The 21,810-nt window shown below is 40.6% G+C and overlaps 1 long non-coding RNA gene across 1 annotated transcript; it reads left to right on the top strand.

Moving 5' to 3' along the window:
- The first annotated feature begins 10,430 nt into the window (after window positions 1-10,430).
- On the top strand, window positions 10,431-12,940 carry LOC119893132. Its single transcript, XR_005442761.1, has 2 exons — window positions 10,431-10,678; window positions 11,549-12,940. It is a non-coding gene; the product is annotated as an uncharacterized LOC119893132 (long non-coding RNA).
- The last annotated feature ends 8,870 nt before the right edge of the window (window positions 12,941-21,810 follow it).

Raw genomic sequence — 21,810 nt, 5'->3', positions numbered from 1 at the left:
ATGAACCCCTTGGACAATGTGAGAGCTGATATGTTTGGACGAGGGTGGTCCCCAACTGGCTGACCTGGAGGTCAAAATCATAACTCCTGAGGTAGAAATTCCTCAAGTCTGGTCCAAAGAGAACCCCACAAAGGTGAGAGGTGGACCAGATTGTCTTTGTTGCCAGATTCTAGAAGCAATACTAGCTAAATAACTGGTTTACAGGCCCACTGACCACAAGGGCACATTCCAGGCATTCTACCCTCCGACAGTGATGTCCTGGTGAGTTTACAGAGGACAGATGTCCTCTTCACAACCTGTGTGGCAAAAGGGGGGGGTGTCAGAAAGAATCTTTTGATATCATTGTTCTTTCCCACTTCCAGACTTGCTGTGGTTTGAACTCTGGTGAATCACTCTGTATGAGTCCCTGTGAAGCCATCTAAAAGCCGCCACAAGTTTATTTAGACTCTGATGTTGGCCCAGGAAAAATAACATAAAACCCTGCAGGGCTTGCAGCTTGTAGTTTCAAGGTCATGTCATCTGAACTATGGAACAGAGCTCAAGCCCAAATGTCAGAAAAACAACTAAAAAAAATCCTGCTGTAGTGTCCTTGAGCAACAAGAATCAGACCAAGGGATTTTTCTTTTGTCCAAGTTTTGAAATATCATTCTCTGAGATTTCTGCCTCCACCCAAAACAATGTAAGTGAATGGAAACTAATTTACAATGGTCTTTCCAGAAAAATGTTCTGGTAATTCTGGATAATCCACAAATGGTTTTCCATTGGAACTATACATCTGTCCATTATCTATAAACACTTATCCATGCAGGATCGCGGGGGCTGGAGCCAATCCCAGTAAGAGCAAGAGGGGGGGTTCACATAGAAACAAACAACCATACACAATCACAATTATACCATAAGGGCGATTTACAGTCACAAATTAACCTACCTGCATGTCTTCAAATGGTGGGAGGAAGCATGAGCACCCAGAAAGAACCCACACAGATACGGAGAGAACGTGCACACAGAAAGGTCTGGGACAACCAAGGTTTGATCCGAAGACCTTCTTGCTGTGAGGCCACGGTGCTATCCACTTCAACCTGTTCCTACTAAAGAAATCCTCCCTAAAAAAATGTCACCAGTGTGCTATATTATCCAAGTAATGAGAGCATTGTTTCTGAAAAAAGAAGTTGCTTTACAATGTGTACAGCATATTCACCCTCTACCACACCCTCGAATAGGATAATAAAAGTGTACCCCCAAAATACCCATTATGGTAGAAACTTTAGGAGGAGCAACAGAGGAGGGACCCCTCTTCCCTTATGAGTCAGCATGCAATAGATTTGATGTGTACAGAATAGACTAACATAGTGAAATAACAGTATGGAATGACTAAATTATAGATAGACTGTGAATATATAGTAAGAATACAACTCTGGGTGCTGTGTAAAAAGGCAAATAACTATTCACCACAAAGTCATGGTCAATTTTGTGTTTACAGCTTGTTCTGCTGCCCCACTGTGGCCAAAAAACACTTGCTGCTTTAAAGAGGTGGTATTATGCTCATTTTCAGGTTCAAAATCTTAATTAGGGGTTGTACCAGAACAGGTTTACATGGTTTAATTTAACACCATATTTTTCTCATACTGCACATTGCTGCAGCTCCTCTTTTCACCCTATATGTGTTGTACGTTACGCTCTTGAGCTACAGAGTGATGCATCTTACTTGTACAAAATCTTTGTTGGGAGTTGCACATGCGCAGTTCCCAGGTAAGGACTACTAGCCAATCAGAAGCAGAGAAGGGCGGGTCATAAGAAACAAGGTAGTGTGATCCAAATCAAAGCCCGCTTCAGACTGCGACCATAACCTAGTAGATGGTAGAAGTTACTCAAGTCCACAACATCATTGTTCCACATCTTACCATAAACCACTACAGAAATCACCATATTTCAACTCAGTTCAACCAATAAAGCATACTTACAGGTTGTGATTGTGAATTTCCAGGCCCAAACAGAGTCGGAGTTTCATCGTCTTTTAGGACTAAACGTTGAACTGTTCTGACGATCTATGCTGCCTTGCCGAAAAATGCTACCATAGCGCAAATCGATTGACTCAACTCTACTCGGCCCTGCTCCGTTTTCCGTTGCAGATAGTACCCAGAGATAGTAGGCAGCTTGTCGTCATAGCGACGTAATGTTCAATGCGACGCACACACCAGCGATCCACACAGCTTTCTCTTTTTTAAAGTTAAAACGTTTCAACATTCCTCAGAATCTAAAGACAGATGAGCGGTATGAAAACCTTCCAGCTGTGTTTTCCTCTGCCGTTGTTGCTGCAGCGGTCTGTGTGACGGCGGCAGCAGAGGGCTCTGTGAGCGGGCGGCTGGCCGGCCTCACACGCTCCTCCCGCGGGTTGGCACAGGCATCCCCTGCAGCCACTTGCGGAGCTCCTCAACTCCGAAAATATTCAAGCACATTTTTGTTCCGCCATCACTTCTCCTAAAACTGTCAATATTTGAAATCTACACAGCTGATTTCATCTCAAAACTTATCAGAAGTGGATTTAGTGATGAAATTCCATAGGAAAACTGTAAAATATAAAACTTTCTGTTGCTGGCCTCTGTCTGGAGCAGCAATGATGATGCAGTGAATAGTGACGATTCTCTTTGACCAATCAGCAGTCTGTCGTGTTTTCACGTTACATTTTAGTATCCCTTAGCTCACTTGGAACCTCGAAGGAGGTGAGGTGATACGAAAAAAAGTACCTGGAAGCAGGTACAGGTACAACATTTCTATTTGTTCTCCCTTGTCATGTGAACAGTATAGAAAATGTCTTTTCAGATGATTTGCAGGAGGTGTGACTGATTTATTTTGTACATTTTGAGGATGTCATATTTTTCTTCTTTGTCAGATGTCTTTATTGTTTATTGTGATAAGAATAAGTTCAATAAAAAAAAAAAAGGTACAACATTTCTACAATGGAAAACAAAGGCGAGTCAAGCCAAAAGGCCTCCGCTCAGACTAGCTTGGTTTGAGGGCTTGCCTGACCCCCGCAAGCCGCTTGGCAAGCTTTATGACGCGTTTTCATTGTGACGTCACAAGTAATGGAAGTGAAGGGCTGGACTACAAATGAGCTGTTTTCAAGCGGTTCAGAGCAGAGCTTTCTGCGGGAGATGGGAACTCCCTTTGGGCTGGACTTTGGGCTTTTTCACTTTGCAAACCTGTTACATGCACAAAAAAGAGATATAACTCAATAAAGGAGAGGGGAAAAGCCAAAAAGCATATTACCACCTCTTTAAGTGCCATTGTGCAATGTATTTTCAACAATAAATTTCTACTAAAAAAATACATATTAAAACCCACAAAAATCTGAAAAAATCTCAGCTTTTATCTGGTCATTATGAAGCAATCGATGTGCATCATTGCAAATCTGCCAAGTCAATTACCCTCCATTGTTTTCAGTCTTAAATTTGTCCCAAAGGGTCAGCACTCATAGAGCTTTGATTGAGTTCCACCAGGTGCACATACAGTATTTAGAGGTGGTATTTTCTTTCATCTAAATCACATCCTGAAATGGCTGTTTTATCTGGAATTTTCTCTTGAATAAAGCAGCTGCATAAACAGGACAAGCAATTTGTGTGCATGCGATGCTAAGCGCCAAGGTTTCCTCCACCATCCGCCTCCGACATTTGGCTCTCAACAAAATGTCAGCGACAGTTTAGAGTTCCATTCCTGATCCAGTTTCCCTCCTGCAGAGAGAAGACTTTCATAATGGGGTTTGCTATAGAAAGACGATCTCATTCTAATTAACCTCTGCCTTCTGAGGATGAAGATAGAAGCTTTGTGCAGCGCGTGTGACAAAATGCAAGCCTCATATCCCCAGTGTAAACACAGCAATTTTTGGAGAGCTTTTTGCACAAAGTCACAGAGCCTACAAAGTGTTTTGTCTCACTGGTGGTGTGTTTAACTTCCTTTCCAGCACACATGATTTGTCTTTCAGTCAGACACAACCATGGGTGGAGCAGCTACTTCCTGTGCAAAGGCAGAAAATGCAGAAGGGGTTAAAAGGGAGCCCATTGACCCACATAAACAAGCACTCTCATTCATGGCCTCTGTTACTCCCTCATTGCTAAAGTCTGACTCACAAATGTTCAAACACCACTGAAGTGCCCCCCCCATCTCCCTGCCTCCCAACCCCATCACCACCATCAAACCACCATCCTTCTCCCACACAATTCAGCCACTCCAGAAAAAACTCTCTCTTGTATCCTCCACACAGTTTAAAAACCCAGCATCCACATCCTATACACACCATACACACATCACCCTGTACATACAGTATGTGAGAGCATAGACACATACTGTATATACACAAACATGCATGCACCCACACACTCTTTTCTTTACACACACAAACACCCCAGCAGAGGGAGAGGAGGTCAGCATAATTCTTCTCTCAAGAATGCAGAAGTTTATGTTGCCATTGGAAAGGAAGAGAGGCATCTTGTGTGAGCTCAGATGAGCAATTAACTTTTCAGCACACAAGCACACAGACAAAAAAAAAGGGACCATTTTTCTGGGAACGTGCCTCCCACCAACTTTTCTCCTAGCAGCCGCAGGAGTACAGCAACATTTTGCACTGAATGGGCAATGTTGATCTGTCACTCAGTGGGGAATGTGTTATTTTTACCATGACTATTTTTATCTCCACTTATTTCCTTGGCGCCAAGTAACAACATTTTGTTTAGACACATAAAAGTTCAACCAGAAAGGGTTCTTGAGGCATTGGTTTTCAGATGGTATTACACTTTGCATGCAAGTTGCATAGGCCTATATAGGTGGTGTATATTGTATTTTTAATTATGAGCACTGGTGCTCATTTTATTTATGGTCCCAGCTTACTTAGATGTGGTGACAAAACACAAAGTCATGACATAAACAGAGTAAATGAGATGTTATAGGCCATCCAGATAGAAAAAAAAACGAATACAGACATCTTTCTGTGTTGATTAATGATAGTAACCTATCTCTGTTAGAAGAGGGTCACACAACTTTATGGCTGTGGGTTTTGGGCTTTTGTAAAGCAACTTCTACACTTTAAACAATTACTCTCATATTGACTTTTACAAAGACAAGAGTAAACATTCAGGGCTCTAGACTTAAATTGCTCCACACCCATATATGTACCCAATTATATGTATATATGTGCATTTGCAAATGCAACACGCACAAGTTTGTAATCACATGCACACTGTCTGGCACCACCGATCGAGCCTTCCTCTCCTTCCGCTGATAGATAGTGTTTATAGCTGGATTCCCACAGTTGATCAGAGATGCTATCCCTGCCAACATTTTAGCAGCCAGTCTGTTTATGTGGTCATCGTCTGTGGCAGGTTGACTTTAATGACACGTTTTCGCTTCATGATCAGTGTTTACATCTCCAAATCTCACTTCTCTCTCTTTTTTGTGTGTGTGTGTGTGTGTTGATGCTGTCCTCAACACAGTCTTCCGGCCCTCTGCCAAATATTAATTGAATTGTATTCTGGCATCTCCACTCACAATGTGAATAAAAGAGAGGCATGCAAGTTTTTACAGTTCATTTCTCCAGTTGGCCACTCAAACTGACTTTTTTTTTTTTTGTTTTGCCTCTGCATTCCCGAGACAGATAATGGCAGAATTGGAAGTCTGGAAGCTACAAAACGGCTTCTTCACGAGGGTTAAGCATCTTACTGAAAGATAGGCCTTACACACACTTCAGAGTGGACTATGTTAGCTGGTTGCACTGGTAGTTGTTGTGTGAGTTGTCTGTGAATGTGTGAGCCGCAAAATGTTGAAATGAAAATAAGCATGAATAATGAAGACAAAATGTTTAATCAAGTTTCCATCACCATGAAATATTCTTGTGTACAAATCTGTTGCCAAATACAATACAATATTTTTCAAGACCACAACGAGACACATCCTTTTCTTATAAATGTTCCAAAACTCTGAATGTATCCATGGCTTCCATACAAGACATTTTTTTAAATGTTCCACAAATCCTGAAATACCTCATAGAGATTTTTTTTAAATAAGGCTAGTGGACCCAGCCACTGATGGTTACTTTTGGCTTTTGGGAGATGCATTGCCTTTTTGCCTGAATCCCTTACTCAACCTCCCTCTCCTTTCCTATGACCAAGTTTTAAGGATGGCTGGCAGACAGAGCTCAGTGTAGAAAGAGACAAAACCCCTCTAGACAGGATGGGAGCCCTTATTTACTTAGCAGATAAGGATTATAGGTAGTGGAGGGAGAAAGGCATGCTGGCATGTTGGCTTGTTTTCGGGAAGCTTCTGGGATGTCTATGATAAGAACACAATGTGGGAGGGAGTTTCCAAACAATTAAAGACTGCTTGAAATCAAGTATTTTATAGCAGTGGAGCCACTGACAAAAGCTGTCTTGTGCCAAATGTTATTATTTAGCATTAGTTATACAAAAACAATGTTTTCTCATACAGTTGAACTGTCAATGTTTAAGTCAGTTTGGTCAGGTTTGCATAAGTACTACTGAGTTGCAGCTGGACATTTCAGTGAAGATTGCAGAGAGAAGAGAAATAATAGGGAAGTAAAGGGACAGTTACAAGAGAGAGGGAGAGAGAGAGAGAGAGAAAATTCCTCTGTGATAAATGGAGAAAACCTAATTTCTTGCACCACATTCTGTGTTTGGGTAGTGGACCATAACATGACAGTCAGGCTGAGGGGTTCCTTCTATTTCATACAAATAGCTCTGACTTGATACATTTAGCTTCAGCTATTTATATATTACAGTTAGCTACCCATTTCAGTTGTTTTAGCTATTTCATCATTTATCTATTTACTCACTTTGAAAGGTCTGAAGGCCTATGAAGTATTCCAACAATTTACTTTTAGCTACTTTATTTTCAGCTATTTGTCCAATACTTTTATCTAATTTAATCAAATATTCATTACTTTTAGCTAACTATTTTAATTAGTTATTAGTTATACTTGTAGCTATTTAAAAAAAAATCCATTACCTTTAGCTAACTGGTTATATATAAATACTTGTAGCTTTTCAACAATTTTTGCATTACAGGGTTAGGCTTGCTATGTGGACATTTTTATCCTTAAAGGGGCATTATGGAGTTTCGAGCGGCCACTAGCGGTGTGGTTCTAAGATTGCAACCAAGTGTGTGCTCGTACGCGTGCTCGCTTGAACTCATGAGCGAGCATAATCCGACACACTACCACTTTCATACAGAAATACCGCAATAAACGCAGGAACACCAGCATGCAGGCTGTGGCTTTTCTCCAGACATGTTCAGGCTCTGTTACTTCAAAGTTCCCGTCTCAGAGGCAGATCAACACCGGCGCCGCACCTTTCAGCGCAGCCAGCCGCATATCGGCACACTACTCCCGAAAGAAGGCAGAGTGACAGCAGCTATAGACTGACAGGGAGAACAGACAGAGCTGGAAACTCAGGTAAACTCCCACTGCAACGTTACAGTAATAGTTTTCAACTGTAGGTTGAACTAATCCATGCACGTACATGATAACGTTACATTTACTGCATTTAGCCGACGTGCTACATCGTTAGCTCGTCTGCTGCTTTTCAGCAACGTTAACTATCTTTACTATCTGTGAATCTGTCACCGGAGGCTCAGTAATGTCAGCACAGCTACATGTAACGTTACTGAATGATAATGAAACGGTTAGTGAGCTGGAACGGATATTATAATGACATTGTGTCACACTTTGTAACAGTTAGACCACAGTAAGTAACTTGTACTTACTGTAACTAGTGTTAGTGGATGGCTCTTCCTTCCTCTGTGTTGTTGTGACCGTTTTTCAGTGTTTTATGTTATGTGGGTCACGTTAGTTACAGCGACTGAGAGGTGGTAAGCTGTGTATCTGAGAATTGGTAAAACCACAATAAACATAAACTGAAGTTACGAAGAAAACAGCGGCAGATCCGAGCTACTGCAGCGTTAGCTGGCTGCCCTGGCTGCATAACTGTAGGCTAACGTTAGTAAACAAATCGCTATACATTTGCTTTTTGCCATTACATCGTTTCTTGCAAGCTAAATCAACATTGGTACACAGTTTAGTAGCATGGGTCGCGTTAGTTGGTGAAGTAATGTGGAAAGCGATATAACTTTGCTCCGGATAACATTAGCAACTGCTCGGCGTTAGCCGGCGAGCTAACGTGACTTTCTCTGTGTTTCTCCAGCTTTATTAATGGTCACTTTGTTCTTACTTGACATCATCTGAACCTGTTTGGTCTGATTGGCTTCAGCACATAAACCTTTATTGTTGTTTTGTATCCTTACGTGGAGCCTGTGTTTTGCTGTGAGCTGGTTGTTTTAATGGTGTTATTGCTTGAAGTGGGTGTTATGCCGAGTTTTGCATGCATGTCGAGAATTGCATGCACCTCCAAATACTGCTTTTAAACGCTGTAATATCCTTCGTGGGGTTCATCAATTGTGATAAATTATTCTAAGTATATATTTTTTCAACGTTTAGAGTCGTTAATATTTTATTATCCTTAGTAGAAGTAGCATTCATTGAGATTCTGCTAAAAGATGTCGTGATTACCGCGTTTGATCTATGAGCACAGCAAAGTGTGAAAAGGACCTTAAGACATGGATGTATAATTCGGCAGGACAGATGTTGTAGGCTACCTGCCGAGATTTGCACCCACCTCTTTTCCCTCTCTTAAATGAGCGTTACCAGCCGCGCGGTGCATGCAATTCTCGGCAGGTAGGCAGAATTCGGCACAACACCGGTACGCAGTACCGGCACCTCGACATTTTACTCTTTGGCGTACAGGTACATTTTCAGGCATACCAGGACTTCTCCCAAGCTGCCGGTCCTCCTCTGCCCTCCCCATATCTGGGAGCTACATGACGCTCAACTTTTTCTGTTCTCTCTGCCTGCTAAACTCTGTCGGCGGAGACAGGCAAAGTAGAACAGAAGCTCGGGTGCCTTTCAAGCAGCCGTGTGCTGAATGTAGCTCGTCAATGTCACTTGTCGTGAACCGACCACTCACAGCCTGGGTGGGGCGTGACATTTAAAAGTATCGACAGATAGGTGTCATTTACACTGGGGACGCTGGGGACCCGTCAGAATCAGAATGTCTCCATCACTTGTTGAATGTTAAAAAAATGTTCTGAAAAGCAGCAACAAGACATGAAACAATGCACAATAGGGAAACATACAATGCAACTGAAACTTAGAAGAAACAAACGTGCATTGTCCCAAAGCTGATTACTGAATTGTATTCCATTATATTTTTAAATTTTGAATTCACCTGTTAGTTGACTGCATGTCATTAGCTGCCGTGTTGTCGCTGTAGTCTGAGAGGTAGACTACAGCGGATGCAAGCAATGGCGAAAACAGGCGTGTGCTTCATTTCTAAGTGAGTTTTGAGCCCATTGACAATAAGTCAATGAAAATTTAATTTATTAAAATCAAAAACTTACATATAGCCCCTTTAATGTCAATCTTCTCTTTTTTTATAAGATTAGCTACCAGGACACACTCTTTCTGTGTGCCCTGGTAATTGCAGCTGTACCCCCTGTACCCATAGTTTGGGATCCCAGTTATATCAATATTTTGTTAGAAAACTATTACTATAACTACTAAAGTGTAACTATGTACTGTAGATCTCACAGTTCACACATACTGTATGCTGATAAAAACAGACACAGACACGTCAGCTTCAGAGTCCTGTACACATAAATCGGCCCTTTAATCTTTGCAGAGAGGAGAGCAAGAATGCATATTTATTGGTGTGGCATGTCTATGCCAGCAGAGCAACACAAGCTTAAGTGTTAAGTGTGTCGAGTGAGAATTACAGCCGTGTGTGATCATTGTAATTATAAAGTTCATGATAGCTTGCACTCTATTCATCATTACTTGAAGGTAGCTCATATCTTTCACACACTGCCTGATTTGGCTGATGAATATGTGTGTCAGGGAGTTGGGGTGGATACTGTAGGACTCCAGCCAAGGCATGTTTCATTTTTTAAAGTTGCTTTCAGCATTGAATACTCTAGCTGACTGTTTCTGTTCATTTTTGTGTTCTCAATGAGCATTTGCATTTGCCCAAGAGTGTGTGTGATGTGATGGGGTGTTTGCGAACGAACAGATCCAAATCATAGCCCTTGTTAACGTTGTCAAAGCAACCAAGCTGTGGATCACGAATGTGAGTTAACCCCTCTTTTATTCTAAAACTTTCGCTCACATGTGATGAGCACTGGAGCATGCAGATGTTTGAGGTTCTCAAATGAGCCATCTCCCAAACCATTCTCTAAATACCCGATATCTTCTCCCGACAGATCCATAGCACTGACCTCTGTGGTGTTTTTCCAGTGTCTGTCTCCACCCCTTCCCATCATTGCCACTCATTATCACTCTTCCCACTTCCCTTTCTGTTGGCATGCATTGTAGGCATATCCATCACCAAGACGCACGCAAAGCCTAGATACCTTGATGGAAGTGAGATGAAAACAAGGCCTTCCAGCATTCCCAAACATCCTGCTCAAGTCATGTCCAATGGATGCTCATTCCTCCAATAGGTGATTCATCTGCGTGTTGACAGACAAGACAAGCAGGAGAGATGAAGACACCTGTGAAGGGAGGAGCTGCAGGATTTCATAGCATGACTATCTTTGCAGCAAGTTGGTGATCATCACTGCTAAGGTGTGTGTAGATGCAGTAGATTAGAGAGAGAGAGTGAGAGGTTTGTCTATCCTCATGCTCACTTTCATCCTGAAAAAAATTACTGTTTCCATTTCATAATAGGACCTCTGTGCCCTTGTACACGGTAAAGAACCCACTTGGCCAGCAGTATTTCATTAACATCAAAGAAGCGAGTCAGGTGTACTGCAGTTTCGACTTGTGTTGTACAACAAATCAGCAATTAGCTCATTCTTGTGCTTTGGCATCATCATCCTCCTCTTTTCTGGTTTAATTTAACTTACGTAAGAGTGTCCCCTTTCTGCAGCATGTCTGCTTTGTTTGAATGCTTTAGCAATGATTACATGGGTGAAACTGACCTTGTGAATGTTTATACCCTGTTTACATGTTTACCACTGTGCGTTTACGACATGGCGGTTATGATCACTTACTGGATAAAAGACAGAGGAAGGCGGTAGGGTTTTTTGGAATTGGTTTCACTTACCTTTCCTAAAGGCAGTGATGCATGGGGTAACTTTTTGGGCGACTTTTAATTGGAAACTATCTTAATGGAGCTAGTCCAGCATTTAAAGCTATAGTAAATAATATTTTATTGGCTCTTTGCACAGTATATCACCAAATATATCAGCAGGTTGTTTCAGTTATTGCTGATCATTGCCAGTTGTTCCTTTGTTACCTCAATGGCTACACAGATTTCAAACTTACTAACTGTGTATCTGCTGGAGAATTTCTACACTTCCAGACCTCTTGGACTAAACTGTGTTTAGTTTCTCCAAAATGAGTAAATAGTGGAAGTTTTGAATGATAGGGCAAATTTTGGGCAGTAATAATCTTCCGTACGCCTTCCTCACAGCAAACCTTTTGTCCTTGCAGGAAAAGCACAGGAGCGAGTTCAGTCTCAAAATATTTTGCACCGGTTTGGAACGTTTTCGGACTGAACAACATGTTTCCTTGCAACATTCCGCAACAGGCTTCGATGTATGTTTTCTTCTGCTTTGTGGGTGTGTCACAGGTGTTACCCAATCAGCTGCGACAAGTTTGTAAACACAACGGTGTTAAAAAGGCAGGGAAATGCAGTGCACTGGCGTACACAACAGGGTATTCGAGGCACTACCATTTCCATTGAAAAAAAACATGTAGCTACATTTTGTCAGCGCTGAACTCGCCCCTAGTGTAACTAATAACATTAATGATGGCTGCATTCCATTTAGCTGTGCCAGTAAGCCATGCCAGTGAGCCATAGTATGCATGGCATCAGGACCCTGGAACTGGAATGCAGCCATTATAATTGTCATTGGTAACACCTGTGTCCACCATAAGAAACATTTGTCAGCAGTACATTTGTTGGACAGGTAAGCTAATCTAGTTAACATTAGCAAAAGTCAGTTTGTCAGAACCACAGCACAGTTGCATTAAAAGCATCCAGTAGTACACTGTATACTGTATCTTGTTTGCTAACTTTTAGCTAAGTTTACTTATGTGGCTCCACATCAGTCACTTTGTATTTGGAAGAGATGTGAATTCTTGTCAGTGTAAAAAAGATTAACCCCAAGTATATATTGGAACTGTCCGCATGGAGTCATTTAAGAGGTCTTGATTTTAATGACTGTGAATGTTTTGTATTTATAAAAGACTTTTTATTGGGATTATGGTGTAGACATGAACATATCGCTCCACGCAGGTACCAGTGGCGTCCACCAGTGGGCAGTATAGTTTCTGCCACTAGGTTAAACTAACCCCTGCAAAGTGTAGATAAACCCCGTACTTACCAGTTTACGGTTGTCGCAAACCCACAAATGAAGGACGAGCAAGCAGACAAGGGCACACAGTAAAGACGCCAAACTCAGATAAGTAAGAAAGGAAATTGACAGGTTTCGGTTTGGGAAACGGAACGAGGTGTGTATGTTTTCGGTGTTGCGGGAGTGAAATGTTCATGTTTATTGTTGTAAGTAGTTTAGCTATGTATTGACGAAGAGCCATTTAGCTTTGATGTATTAATCCAGTGTGTGATTTAAAGGTTATTGTGTATATATAGGTATTGGTACAAAATGACTGTTTAATTTGTGTATTTAATTAGTTTTATTGTTTTAGTATGTTTGATTTTAACTAAGGTAATGTGTACAAAAGTACTTATGTTTATATCTATTTGTATATTTTTATAGTTTTCACAGTGCAATACGGTTACGGAGAAAGAAATAAAGTAACCATAAAGACATCAGTCGAGACACCGAGGGCAGTTACATATATAATAAAATATTATTATGATTTGAAGTCTCAGCTTATTTTAAGTATTGCATCAGTTACGTAATGGGTGTTGAGCTTGTAAAATTGGGAGTTGAGGAGGAGGACAAATATTTGCCAGCGATGTCGTCAATAAAGTTGCAAAGTCAGATAAGCTATTTTTGGCACCTCTAGTCCCACAAGTAAAAAAATCCCATTCACTTTTCCCATAGACAATCTTACGTGACTCACAGTTGGAGCACTTCTACATCTTGGATCAGCATGAAACTCTCCCAGTTAAATCATTATAATTTTGGGGGATAAGTTGGCTACAACTCCCAAGGTGCATCAAGAAACGCATACCTTAAAATTTTGTCTTGTGAACTACAAATGGTGGGCGGGAGCTAAAGATTATGCTGTAAAGAAAACTGATTTTACAATCTGCGTCTTAAATCAGTACACTTTTAATTTATGGGTAAATCTTGTTAGAATTCAGCAACTATGGCGTCATGTTTTGTCAACAGCTGCAGCAACAAAGCGCTTTCCCTTCCTTTCCAATTTGTGCACACGGCAGCTAAGGCTCATGGGCATTGTAGTATTTAGTCCCTTCCGTCCCTTCCATGACAGACAAAACATGATTTCTCAGAAAGTTGAAATAATTTTAACTGCTTGTTAAAATGTAGTATAAACCTATAGGGTCGTTTCAAGAGTCCTGTGTTACTTCAGTAATACTGAGGACATCATTTAATGAAAAACTTTAAATGGGAATAAAGAATGGAGAAAACATCTCATTAACTGATTCAGTAGCATCCAAAGCCTCAAGTCCATGAAGATAATATATTTTTTAATATCTTATACATATAAGTTACTATAGAATATATTTTTTAATAAGATGTTTGATTCTGTATCCTAAGTCTGTATAACAGTGTCATTTTCCTTAAACTGAAGCTGGAGTGTTGTAAAAGTTGTCCCTACATTTGTAGTTATACTACCTACACCTACCTACATATACTACCACAGTGGGTAGTGAAAAGAGAACCTTATTTTTAGGGAACAAATCCATCAACCTCATTAGACATTGAAGCCACTACTTAGGTAGGCATCCACCTTGTTGAAGTGTTCTGTGACTGTTACTGTAAAAAAAAATTCTGACAGCAACTGAACTCAACAGCCAACATCATGCTAAAGATTTAAAACCTTTAAAAGTTGAAACCTACATAAAGCAGGTAGGTGGACCATGTGCAAAATGTTTCTCAGTTACATCTCACCATTACTGAACCACAGCTTTTGAAACTGCTGCAAGCTATTCTCAGATTTTGCCGTTGTAACACTGGCAGGAAATTGGAAACAGCCAAAATATAATACTTTTTTTCCGGCAGTAAGTATGATGGATTACAATTTATCTCAAACAAAGGGTTTCTAAATGCTTTAACCTATCAAAACTGGCTAAATATACCCTTTAATCGATCTGATGAAAGATTAACTACCTTGCATGAGTTCATGCTGTTGAGTTCTGTCTCTACAATTATCATGTTTCAAATGAAGTCAGTTCATTATTGAAGGCAGATGTTCATTTAGCTGACACTGCTAATTGCCAGTCTCCTCCTGTGTGTGTGTGTGTGTGTGTGTGTGTGTGTGTGAGTAAATGAATGTGTGTATAATCAAAACACACAGCAGGCAAAAATCCCAAAGAAAACCAGAAGTGATCCAATCTGACTCCAGGCCATCTGTCTCTGCCAGAAGAAATGATAGAGGGAGCAGTGATAAATTATTTCTTTGCTTGTGATCTTCAGGGCAGCATTCTTCCCTTTCCACAAGCATATGTGACCCCTGTCTTCCTTTTTTTAATATATTGCCTTCCTCTCAATGCAAGTTTTATCCTCTTCCAAATGTACCAGTTCCACACCCGTGTTCTTCTGTGGTTTGGTCTGTGTGTTGTGTCGTGTGGCCGTCTTTCAGATGTCTCCCCAAGGCCTCCATGAGCAGCAGATGGGTATAACGGGGTCCATGAGCATTTTGTGCTCGATAACCAAGATCATGTGATGATGTGACACCCAAGGGACGACAAAGGGAGAAACTGATCTCATCCCTTTTCCCTACAAGTCACCTCCCTTGTTTAGGCTTCGTAAGTCTGGAAAAAACAGATGCTGAAGCAATTTAAATGTGGAGTTTGTGAAGAATTAGGGATGGGAATTCTCTGTGGTGGCTGCACCCTTGAGCCAGACCCACACTAGTCTCACATTGCCAGACCTGGCTCCACGCTGCAGTTGCACTGTTCCAGTGCAGGAAAAAAGGCTGGCAGAACCCACAATCAGTGGTATTGTAAGTAGCAGTAAAATGGGGTTCCTTTCAGCTAATTTGCATAACTAGCCTGTAACTTGTGGTCTAAGATTATTACAATTTTCTCATCTTGACGAGAACTATTTTCCACTGAGTCAAAATAAACCAGTACTACAACAGACGCAGGTTCAATATCACTGTCAGATGTAACATCACCACCTTAGCTACAACCTGACAATTTCATTTGATAAAAAATCTGTAGGTAGTGGAATATTATTCGTGTTTTTGCACTTGTCACATAAAACACAGGCTACCAGCTGAACCATGCACACTAACAATGGCAACCAACCCAGCCAGCAACTTCAATGTAATGTAAATAATTGAATATAGTCTCAGAAGGAGAAAGAGAGGGAAACATTTGGGTATATATGTGTTACATAATTACATCAATATTATCTGTTTGACAGAACTTCAACAAGGACTCATGTGATAGTGAGTATGTTTACAGTATCCCAGTTTTCAGTCTTCGGCAGATTTTGATCTTTTCTTTGGCACGATATTGAACTTAGCAAAGTAACTTCAGGTTTAACCCTGTGTCCGTGGTTTACTTCTTAACACTGCTTACATCGCCATTTTAACTTATGCTGAATTGTTGAGATAGTCTTTCTACCAATGTTTGAACACTTTCTATGGCATGAATAGATTTTCATTTCATAGTTTTGTGATGTTACTTTAGAACAATGATTGAAACATTTTTGAATGTGTAAAATTAATGAATCAGATTTTTGAAGTGACTCAAAGTTCTTGAAAGTGACTTGAATAACCACTTATTCAGTGCCAGTGGCTTTTAATGTTGAAACGGAGACACACAGCCACTGCAGCAAAAGAATGAGGCAAACATTTTCATACATGCCAAAAGAACACATCTAAGTAACACATTCATATTACAGATCATGCATGTGCATTTGGCAGCAGCAGCTGTGTTGTTTTTGCCTGGATCATGGGTTTAACATAATCTTATTTGTCTAATATTATAGTTTGCTTTTCATTTGTAAAAAATGCTCTGATGCCAGTAGACATGTTTGCAATTTGTCACCTGCTGCAAACTCTTACTGCGTGGTACAGTCCCCTGGTTTTTGAAACCAGTGGGATACTCAAAAAACCCTCATATTGTAGCGTGCATGTAAACACACTCATAGATAAGGATACTAAAGAACACACTGTGGTGAAAACATTCTTATTTAAAGCGTCATTGAGCAGTTACTACATAATGGGGTCCTTATATTGTGGGTTATATAGGTTTTTGACCATAGTAAGTGTAAATATGGTTTAGGGACACCTTTTCTAACATGTTAATGTTGCATCTTAACTGTTAAGGGATTAATAAATTCTGCAGCATCAGCAAATAGGCTAGAGGTCATATATAACCTTCATATATAACTCCTTCACCCCTCTGTGCTGTTTGGCATGGCATCTCATGAATAGGAGCCATCTATACTGCCTTTGATCGTAGTTTTGATGGAGCAGGGTTTATGTGGTAGCTGTCTGCCGTCATCCTCTTTTAACTCCCTCACAGCTGGTCCTCCGTTTCCCCTGCGGCTTCCTCCTTAATTCTGACACCTGTGTTTAGCTCCTTTGACAGGTAAATCACGACAACAACCTTGCATAGCTTGCACTGAACTACTCAATCTACTGTACGCTGCCTAGCCCACATACCCTCAGTCCATGTCTTTCACCACCAGCCGATGATGGCCAGACCCAACAATCTTATACCAGTGATGAAATGCTCTGTCCCCGCATACAAGCAGTCTGACTGGGAACATTAATTAGGCAAGGGAGGATGGGGGTGCAAGAAGGGGGAGGTTCGGCGTGATCATGCATTACTTTCGTTTTTACAGGCAGACAGAAAAGCTATGTTTACATAGGGGGAACAGAAAAACATACATATGCATTGACAAGTGTGATTTTCATGTGCTGTAATGTTGTGTTAATGAGTAAAACAAGCAGCTCTTTGTGTGAGAAAAAGCTGCATGTCACTAAGTGAGGCACCTTCAACAGCTGGGAATTTAAACATAAATCCACACCCGTGCTACATTTGTACATAAACACAGAGAGAGACACAAACCACATGTCAGCACAAGAAACAAGTGACAGAGCTCCACACATTGTTGTAGGCAAGTAGGTGACTCACACACGCACAGCTCACGTGTTGACACGTATTCTGGTTTTAGGGTCAGTGCTTCAGAGAAGCAGGAAAGGTCACCTGCACACCTGCACACATCATGGTACCAGCTTTTTCCACTTCATCATCTCCACTGGTCACCCCCTACCATTAGCATTTGACTTGATGGTTGTTAGACACACACAAGGTGCCTTTCTATGGAGGTGAACACAATGAGGAGGTGGATAAGTCTGTGTTCTCCGCTGAAGATGGGATAAGTGAGGCTCTATGCGTGCAAAGGCTCCATTCATCTTTGTCAGTAGCCTTGTGTTGTCTGGCCAACCCCCAAAAAGCTTGGGGATGAACCATTGACTCCTGTAAAAGGGGTTTCCACTTAGCCATGGCACAATAAAAAGGGCCAGTGCACTTAGTGTGCTGTTAATTACACCACTTCAAGTGAAGCAAAACCCCTGCTAACTTAACATAATGGACTCTGTCACCACTTGTTCTAGGTAAATGGTGTGGTTGTTGTCAATTAGTTATATATGTGTCATGATAACAGTACATAAACAAATGCAGTGTTTTTGAAGTACCCTCTTTCTCACCATCAAGTTTGTATTTGTTGAATTTTACCACTGATGCTACTTTTAATGCCGATAGCATGGTGTTTGTTTACCTTTTTTTTATTATCCAGCCAAGACACGCTGCTTGCACTTAGGAACCACTGTAATCACGTTTTCAGAGACTTTGTTTTGTAAAACAACAAGACCAAGAGTCTACGGCCTGCTAACAGCTCTGTGGAGCTGTACCATGGATGTATTAAAGGCTATGCACACCCATACAGGTGTTTTAACTCATTTTGTCTGATTAGACTGCTGCTCAGGATGAAATAAGATGGAGCAACACTGGAATTACGTGAGGTCACTAAACTATATAAATCAATAACAATGATAAAGGTGTCTTTATCAGTCTTGATGCCGTTTTGCCACAATAGCCTACCACAGTACTACAACAAGAAATCCCCTGCAGTCCAAAAAGCTTTTTCCCCATAGACCGCCAATATGAAAGAGACGTCTGTAAGGTCTCAGACTTCAAACAAGATCAGGTACTAGTCTCTGCAAAACTTTCCCAGAGAAATTATTTTATGTGAATCCCACAGTTAAGTCTGCATTCACATGTGCAGAAGCAAACATGGTAGCAAGAAACCATTTTAGGCTCATGTACTAGGTAATTTTTTCTCATGGATCCATTTCTTCTAATACATCCATGGCCTGTACTTAAACACAGCAGTGCTTTTAAATGCTAATGTAAGTATGCAAACATACTCATAATGACAGTGTTAAAGTGCTGATATTTAGCTAGAGTGAACATACGTCCTCTTTTTTTCCCTGACATTTTCCCTGACATGTCATCTAAACAATGCGTCCGGCTGGGATTTCTAAATGGCCCCAAATTGTCCTGGGTTTCGGATTTTGCTTTCTACAGTCAGCATTCGTTGTTTGCATTTTTACATGGCTTTGACCAATACCAGCACTATTACATGTTACTCTTTGGCATAACAGGGGTCTCATTTATAAAACTGTGTGTAGAAACCTCACTAAAAGTGTACGTGCGCCCAAAGTCAAACATGGCGTACGGCAAATTCTGACAGAGAAGCTACAAAACGAGATTTAACTCCGTGTGACACTCATTCCACCTGTGTTTAAACATTTATTTACAGCCCACTCACTTAATGAGGCTGGCGATGAGTTAAAAGAAATAGCCTGTGACTTGTAAATGACAATAAAATAGTGTTATTTTTCAAAAATGTGTTTTTACAAGCAGCGCATCACATCCACACGCTGGCACATAGAGTTTGGCTCGATAAGGAAACGAACATGTGATAACAATACATGAAACTGTGCTCTCCTATTTGATCAACTGACGCATTGAAAACATCATGAATTTAATTAATTTCAAAGCATGAAAGTAGGCTAATTAATTAATACGATTCCTAATTAAACTGTTCAAGATATTTGAGGTGTTCTTTTGCAGAAACAGATATCTCCGTTTGTGTTTATTATCCTCAGTCATGGTTCTTTTTGTGCGCCGCAAATTATCTTAAATTAGCCTGTTTTTTTTATTGCGCACGTCAGGGAAAATTATTATTTAGAAAGGCTTCAAGCCCATACTACTCAGAGGTAACATTTCCATTTATTTTACACAATAGTAGGCCTTCATTTCAAACAGTTTCATCCTTCTGCCAAGTGAGTCGCTGTTTCTCATTTCTCCTCTTTATGTGCGTACGCATGGTTCAGAGTTTACTTACGGGACACACATTTTCCCGTCAAGTTTGTTTTTTATAGATCACAACCTTTGCTTGGGAAGTGGCGTACACACGTTTCTAACCCTGTTTTGTACGTACATACCGTTTATAAATGAGACCCCAGAACTTTTTCTTGCGTACTGACACTTCTCATGAGCTGCCGGTAGGTTACTCTTGTCTGCCCTCTCCACTGGCGGAGACGGGGTAGGGAGAAGATCGGGTGCTTTTTTTTATCCAAGCGCATAAAGCATCATCAAGTTGGTTATAAATGTCACTCATCATGAACCAACCAATCACAGCCTGGATGGGGCAGGATATTAAAAAGGTTGACTTGGTGCTACAGCAAACATTCGAAATGTTGAACTCGGTCTGCATTATTGTTTATGATTACTGCCAGGTTAGCACTTAGCATTAACAAATTAGAGACTAGGCACCATGTAGAACATTTTTCTTGCACAGGTATTTGATGAATGAGAACAATGTACCATAAAGAAACAGCTGTAACTGGAATTAATATTTTACTAGTGGAAAGCTATACATGATACTATTATCAGAAATAATAATAATAATAATCTTTATTTGTAGAGCACTTTTCAAAACAAGTTACAAAGTGCTTTAACAAGTGTAAAGACAATAATACCCAAAAGACAATAATACAAAAACAATACAAGATGAAAGCAAAAAACATTGAAAAGACTAAAAGACAATATAAAATAAGCACAACATGTTCACTTCAAAGGGCACTGAACTGTGTAGGGAAGAAGGGAACAACGGTTCGTCAGTTCACAGGAAGTTGACAAGAAAGATTACCCATAAGCTTTTGAACCTCATAAGAGCTAACAATATCTTGTAAATTAATCCAATCACATTCATTCACAAGTTACATACATTTTAATTGAATATAAATAGAAGAAGTTATGGAAATATAAGTTTTGTAATTGTATTAGTTTGTTTTAACATATATTCAATATTTAATTTCAGTAAATGTCCACAGTAGCAGCGGGTATCCGAGGTGTTTACGTTACCAGGGTAACACAATGCGGAACTGACCGGTGCTTTGATGATGTTGCAGGGTGTTCCGAATGGAAGAATTTTGTCGAGGGAAGTCCCTTAACCGACATTCCCTAACCAGGGAGCAGGGAGTAGGGAGTACTGTTTATGTACACTATGGATCGGAACGCAACCTATGTTATCATTAACACTATCATTAACTGAACTGTAACAGCATTGTTGGTCTACAGATTTGAATCTAGAACTAGTTAACTAACGTTAATGTTGTGGATCAATGAATGCGGGATACTGTGTGTGTGTGTGTGTGTGTGTGTGTGTGTGTGTGTGTGTGTGTGTGTGTGTGTGTGTGTGTGTGTGTTTACAGTAGTAGCAGTTCCTGGATGCTTGCTCATGCATTTAAGGTGATACAGTACATACCTACATTTGACAATGGCTTTTGGAAGATAAGTAAGCTTGAGAGGATGTGGACTACTTTTGGTGTCTTCAGTGCTAATATTCTGTAATGAATGAGTCTTTGGAGATAGAACTGCACATAGGCTTATGTTCATTGTTATTACTGCTACTGAAAAGCCTCCAGCTTTCCATCATTGTTAATAATAGTTGCAACTTGCATTGTGAAATGTGCATTGAAAATTGCCAATGATAAAACCAGATTCATATAACATCTAAGGCTAAATGTAGCTCTTAACTGGCTGAGTTAGATGGTGATTAACACTAAGCATTAGACATTTCCACCATAAACTGGTGCAGAAAATGTCTCCAGAATGCAGGAAATTAAATGTTTAGTGCTCAATCGTGTACTCATCAATGAATATTTCTTTAAATACTATTAAAATATCTTCTAGTCTTGATCTCGTGACCCCAATATTCTGGATTGTCACATTCATATGCTAAGTGTTTTGTCACTGTTGTGGTGGCAGCCCGACTGACGGTGAGTGTCCTGGTTATTTCTCCTTTTTTTGTCTGTGATTCTGTTTTTTCCCTGGTTTTCTCTGTACTCTGCCTGCCTCCCTGTGTCTCCTCCCCCGTGTGTGCTGTCTTTCTCTCTCCCTCCGCTCCTGAGCCCAGCCAACGACCTGCACCTGCACCTCGTCAGCCACCTCCTCTGCCTGCCACACCTGCCAGCAATCAGCTTCATCTCCCACAGTACTTCTACCC

This window comes from Micropterus salmoides, unplaced genomic scaffold, assembly GCF_014851395.1.
Source record: "Micropterus salmoides isolate LMB-PRFRI ecotype aquatic unplaced genomic scaffold, ASM1485139v1 Ms_hic_scaffold_8, whole genome shotgun sequence".
In the NCBI taxonomy this organism is placed as follows: domain Eukaryota; kingdom Metazoa; phylum Chordata; class Actinopteri; order Centrarchiformes; family Centrarchidae; genus Micropterus; species Micropterus salmoides.
Note: the sequence above shows the minus strand (reverse complement) of the source record. Positions and strands in the feature narration are given on the sequence as shown.